Raw genomic sequence first — 6,628 nt, forward strand, 5'->3', positions numbered from 1 at the left:
AGAAAAAAAATGTGTAAACATAACTAAGACAAACAAGTTTCTTTTCATTATGTTATAAATCTCATGATCTAGAGTTAAATCGAAAGTGAGAAGAGAAAAATTACTCAAAGCTAGGAGTGGAGAGCTTGAGAGTACGGATAACAAGAGTGAGTTCATAAATTTCAGTAACTGTAGAAGCACGATAACAAGGTGTATAATTCAGGTAACTGTAGCATCTCTTTTTTTTTTCTTTCCTGAAACTGAAAGAGCACGCATGTTTCAATACCGTAAGCTAAGTCTAATTCAGATTCTAATAAGACGGATATAATAAGACAGATATAAACCAGAAACCAAAATAAGGTGAAGCTGAAAATTGAAGCACATAAGACACTGTATTTTACAAAAAGAAAATGCTACAGATAACTGAGAGAAAACAATCGAATAGAGAAAACATGATGAATATCAGAAAGGAAAAATGGAAAAAACAAATGTGAGAGATAAAGAGAACCATATCAGCTTTGAAATATCAACGATAATCTAGACCTGAGCGTGAAGAACACAATCGCGACCAGAGAACAGAGTCGGCAAAGCTTCCTTTGCAGAGGCGGCAGAGAGTGACGGAGCTCCGGCTATCAGATTCGGAGGCGGAGCGGAGAGGCTGAGGTTCCAATTGATATTGACCAAGCAAGACCTTGTAGATGACAAAATGCAACTACACTTAAGATCTGTGTCACTATAAGTTTAGCGTCTTCCTCTGTATACTTTCCTCCTCTGCAATACAGGCAAGAAATTTGAACATGTTACGATTCATAACAAACCAATATCACATACACACAAGAGATACAATAACTACTACCTCAATAGAATCCTGTCAAGAAGTTCTCCACCTTCACACAACCTGAGAGAGAGAGAGAGAGAGTGCATTATGAGGTGATTGGAAATGCAGATGACTTTACAAAACCTCAGCAAGAAGATGGTAACAATTGGAACCGGTTTTAACTAATATCATAGAAACCTAGTCAAGAATGTAAAATTTCAATGGCCAAGCGATTCATAAAAGATTTTTTCTCTCTTTCTTTTTTTTTTTGTTCAAACTTATAGGTAAAGAACAAGAGAATACTCACTCCATTACTATATACACATTGTTGCTGTCTTCATATGCATCATAGAATTTAACTAGATGTCTGTGCCCGGATAAACCTTTCAGGATCTTCATTTCTCGCCGTACATCTTCGATGGCGATAGCCGTAGTCATCTGCAGCGTTAAATTTTTATTTTTATTTTTTTGTTCACAAATGTCCTTGCTATTTGGCCGGTAAATATGCCTAATGCCATACCATGAACATGGAAATTCAGATTATTCCAAATAGCAAACAAGTGTTGTGAGAAAACAAAATTCGTAATTTCTACAACACAAACATAAACCATCCACGAATAAACAAGTATATGCGCTCTTGTTTGTTTCTGGCTCGATTTCTGAAGACACAATTCAACTCACGCTAAACTTATAGTGACACAGATCTTAAGTGTAGTTGCATTTTGTCATCTACAAGAGCGGAGCTCCGGCTATCTGAAATTGACCAAGCAAAAACTCCAATTCAACTCTCAAAACGAAGACCCAAAAATCAATTAACAGGTTCAAGCTAAACAACATAGAAAAAACCCAATTTCTTTACAAATTTTCGGCCAAAAAATCAATTAAAATTCAGGAACCCTAACTCAAAGAATTTCAGATCAAGAACAACAACAAACCGAGCCCAATCCAATCCATATACCACGGAAAAACTGGACTTACTTGCAAATGACTTGACTTCGTCGTTTGTGAGTCCATCGACTTGCATCAATTCTCTAATCTGCTTTGGAGTTGCACCTGTGGAAAATTACAGCAATCCTCACAACTTGTATTTTACATTTAACTTGTAAAATTACAGCGCTGATGAATCGGCTGTGAAGCTCCAGCGACCAGTACCGCCTCTGATTCCTTGCGGCGGCAATTGGCAAGTAAAAATCCATTTATGTATTCTCTAGAAAAATAAATAAATAAACAAGCAGAGGTATGAAAAGAAATATTTCATTTCTTTTGTGGCTATAAACACTTAATGCAAATATTACCCTTTAAGAACACGTCACAAAACCGAGCAAATAATCTGAACAAAAAATTTGAAATTGAGCAAATAAAACTCCAACTCAACACTTAAACATCGAAACCCATGTATTAATCCAATGATTCAAGCTTCAGATTGTAAAAACCCCAAAAATTAAAATCCAATTTTCGGCCAAAAAGAAGAGAAATTCATAAACACAAACCCTAGCTCACAAACTCTAATTAGAAATAAGCATAAACCGTGCCCAAGCATAAGCAAACCACGAAACTCAAGCTAAGAAATTAAAACCCCTAATCAGAAACACTAAAATCGGACCAAAGAGGAAAATATTTTCAAATCGAAACTCCTACCTTGTTAATGAACGAGCCACGGGCCACGAACTATCTCTCGGAATCTCTCTGGCTCACTCTCCCTCGCGAAATCGCCCAGAGCAAAGTCCCATTTCTTTTTTCTTTTTTTCTTTTTGTTGTTCTTGGTAGTAATGTGACGAGAATAGAAGCAAAGAGAAACTTCAAAGGCTTCAAGTAGGGCTAAAGGCGGTCGAGCGCATGACAGAGGTGATGAGACGGATGCAGTGCGTGTGAGAGAGGGAGAAGGGGATGAGAGTGAGACTTTGATGAATAAAAAAATGGTAAATTGAAATTAGTATAAGTGAATATAGTGTTGTTTCTATACTTGGTGGAATTTGAAGTTTTCGTACACCGCCAAAAACAAAATCTTTTGTGGAATATTTCCCCCCAACTAAAATTTTGTTAATTTTTTATATTTTAAGTATTACAAATCCTTTTTTACCTTTGACTGTAGTGTAAATGTGTGAAAATTTTGTGGAAAATTTTCCTCCATTTCAAAATGGTGAAATTTTGATCATTTTTAATTTTTTGAGTATTACCACTACTTTTTTATATTAGCTGTAGAGAAAAATAGACCATTCTCTACAGCTTTATATTCGACTGGAGTCTAATATAGGCCTAAAAAAAGGTGACCGTAGTCAGTATTGAAAGACTCTATTAAAAGGTTAAACTGAAGTTAAAAAAAAAACTGTAGTTGTATCCCATATTTCTGGTAGTGTATGTCTCAAAAGACAAAAATACCCTTTTGACAATTTTCGTTCTTGTTTTGACTTAGCTTCCAGTTTAACTATTCCTACTCGATGTGATTCGTGATAGTGACCTCATGGACCCAAATGAACAAAGCTTGAGCTAAACACTTGGACTCAAAAGTTCACAAACCTTTTCCAAGTTTAGCTTAATGTCAACTGACTCCACTAAAGAGTTGACACTGAAAATCTCTCGGTTCAAATGAATTTGTTTTCTACTCAAGAATTCAACCAAATTATGATGAGCGGATCCACTGAATATTATCAGTGTTTACCCTTCATGAATGTCATCAGCTAGTCGGGATTTACAAAATTACCATTTTACCCTTCTAGCTGTTATTTCCTCAACTCCTTTGTCGCTTGTGAATAAGTTAAAAACAATGTATTGACGAGGAGCTAACAAGTCACATTGTTTCATCCAAAAGAGTCAAGACTCAGTTTGGACACCGACCAGTTCATTTATTCACATTCTAAGGAACAAAGCATGAGGTGATATACATTGCGTTTCAGCAATCTTGTACATGAATTCCATATCTATGAGAACTTCACAAAGTTACTCATGACATCTTCACAACTTAGTACTTCACCAATAGGTAATGTTCAGAATCACATAGTGAGTCCGAACTCTGACTTTCTCAAATGAGAATACGTAAGCTGTGAAATGGCATGTCTCATTTCAGGATTAAGGTAAGCACGATGCAATTCATACGTAATGACTTCGAGAGATAAGAGGTTAAATGGTTTGTTCTTATCTTGTCTCTAGAAGTGCACTGGTCAATTCAGTACCTTCGGAAGATACCTAGAAGAACTATAGAGTCTCCAACTCTCAATGCATCATAACCAGACATCATAGATTCTCCTAACAATCATACTGAGGTCAATAGTCCTTTGACCCTTAGATTGCGAATATATCGTTATAAGCAAACTATGAAGAGTTTGTTCATGCAAATCTACATTTGTCTCTTCGTAAGTTGTTAAGTTTGTTTAAGGACTAAAGACTAATGTTTTATCATAAAGCTTCAGACAAGGAAGATTGAATGAACGTTTCAACTTTTTATTAATGAATAAGCAATTACAAGCAAGAGTCTTCGTGAGACTTTATTACATCAAATGTACAAAATAAAGACTACAACTCTTCTTGTGGCACCATTGACAACAAACTCCCACTTGACTCAAAGAAGATGTGTGTAGTCCTTCATGCCTAATCCCTCTCGATGTTGGTCGAAGATCTTGTTCGCTAGGGCCTTGGTGAATGGATCTGCCAGGTTGTCCACCGTTGAGATCTTCTTCACTTCCACGTCTCCGAGCTGCACGATCTCTCGAATCAAATGGTATTTCCTCTCAATATGCTTAGAGCGCTTATGGCTTCGAGGTTCCTTTGAGTTAGCGACAGCCCCACTATTATCACAATAAAGGGTCATGGGCTCGTCGACGTTTGGAACAAGTACTTAAGGAATTTTCTAAGCCATACAGCCTCTTTGGATGCTTCATAAGCAGCCACATATTTCGCTTCCATTGTGGAGTCAGTAATGCAAGATTGCTTAATACTCCTCCACACAACAGCTCCACCATTAAGGATGAACACAGATCCCGAAGTGGATTTCATGGAATCCTTATCCGCTTGCAAATCGGAGTCGGTATATCCCGTCATAGTCAGGTCAGTACCTGAGTATGTAAGCATCAAGTTCCTAGTTCTTCGAAGATACTTCAGAACATACTTAACAGCAATCCAGTTCCCGGGTCCAGGGTTGGATTGGAAACGACTTACTACGCCAACGGCGAAATAGATGCCAGGTCTAGTGCAAAGCATAACATACATGAGGCTTCCTACGGTAGAGGCGTAAGGAATTTTCCTCATGTCTTCAATCTCTTGTACAGTCTTGGGAGACTGGTCCTTAGAGAGTGAAACTCCATGCCTAAAGGGTGTTTGGCCCTTCTTGGAGTCTTGCATCGAGAAGCGATCCATCACCTTATCAATATAAGATGCTTGAGAGAGCGACAGAGTCCGGTTTTTCCTATCTCAAAAGATTTGGATCCCCATAATGTACGCGGCTTCTCCTAGATCCTTCATATCGAATTGCTTTGCTAACCAGACCTTAACCTCAGATAATTTACCCACATCGTTACCTATGAGTAATATATCATCGACATATAGCACCAGAAACACAACTTTGCCTTCGTGTATTAACTTGTAAACACAAGGCTCATCTATTAACTGTTCAAAGCCGAAGCTTTTCACAGTTTCATCGAATCTAATATTCCATGACCTAGATGCTTGCTTTAGTCCATAAATGGACTTAAGTAACTCACAAACCTTGGTCTCTTGACCTTTTTCAACGAAACCGTCTGGTTGAGCCATGTAAATGCGCTCGTCAAGATTGCCATTCAGGAAGGCTGTCTTGACATCCATTTGCTAGATCTCATAGTCGAGAGCTGCAGCTATGGATAGAAGTATGCGGATGGATTTAAGCATCGCGACTGGCGAGAAGGTTTCTTCATAGTCAATCGCTTCTTGTTGGGTATAACCCTTCGCCATAAGTCGTGCTTTGAACATCTCGACGTTCCCATCCGGACCCCTTTTCTTCTTGTATATACACTTACACCCTACGGGTTTAATCCCTTCAGGAAGGTCTACAAGTTTCCAGACTTTGTTGACATACATCGAGTGCATCTCAACTTTCATGGCGTCAAGCCAAAGGTACAAGCCATTGCTTGGCTATAGGAAAAAGGATCATCCATGTCAGAGACGGCTACGAGAGAGTCTCCATAGGACATGTACCTGTCAGGCTTTTGAGTAGCCCTCCCACTACGTCAAAGTACTACTTGACGAGATTCTGATGAGTTAGGTTGTGTTTCAGTTGGGGTAAGAATAGTTCTTACAGATGAGGTAGAAGCTTCCTCACCCAACTTTTCTTCAAGCACAATTTTGCTTCTAGGTTTCGCATCCTTCATAAAGTCCTCCTCAAGGAAACGAGCATTCGTGCTAACGAAAGTCTTATCGTCCTCGGGACTATAGAAAGTAAAACCTTTGGTTTCCTTTGGATATCCCACAAACAGGCACAATTCTGACCTACTAGCCAACTTGCTAGTCTTTTGCCTCAGCACGTGTACAGGGCAACCCCAAATTCGGATGCGGCCAAGATTTACTTTACGGCCAGTCCATCGTTCATAAGGAGCACCAGGAACCGTTTTGGACGGAACTTGGTTCAGAATGTAAGCGGCTGTTTCGAGGGCATATCCCCAAAAGGAAAGAGGGAGTGATGAGTAACTCATCATTGATCTAACCATCTCCATTAGAGTTCGGTTTCTTCTCTCTGACACTCCGTTTTGTTGAGGTGAGCCAGGTGCGGTAAGCTGAGAAGCGATGCCTTCTTCTTTAAGAAATTCATCGAACTCTCCAGACATATACTCACCACCTCGATCAGATCGAAGTGTTTTGATCACTTTG

General features: G+C 38.8%; 1 long non-coding RNA gene across 1 annotated transcript; it reads right to left on the minus strand.

Moving 5' to 3' along the window:
* Positions 1–688: 688 nt before the first annotated feature.
* LOC149397558 (uncharacterized) lies at positions 689–1,184 on the minus strand. The gene is made up of 3 exons (XR_016296928.1): positions 1,104–1,184; positions 836–877; positions 689–750 (listed from the first exon to the last, which is right to left on the minus strand). It is a non-coding gene; the product is annotated as an uncharacterized LOC149397558 (long non-coding RNA).
* Between the last annotated feature and the right edge of the window lie 5,444 nt (positions 1,185–6,628).

Source organism: Urtica dioica, chromosome 5, assembly GCF_054948205.1.
Source record: "Urtica dioica subsp. dioica isolate 48M chromosome 5, U.dioica_male_clone48M_v1_H2, whole genome shotgun sequence".
Classification (NCBI taxonomy): domain Eukaryota; kingdom Viridiplantae; phylum Streptophyta; class Magnoliopsida; order Rosales; family Urticaceae; genus Urtica; species Urtica dioica.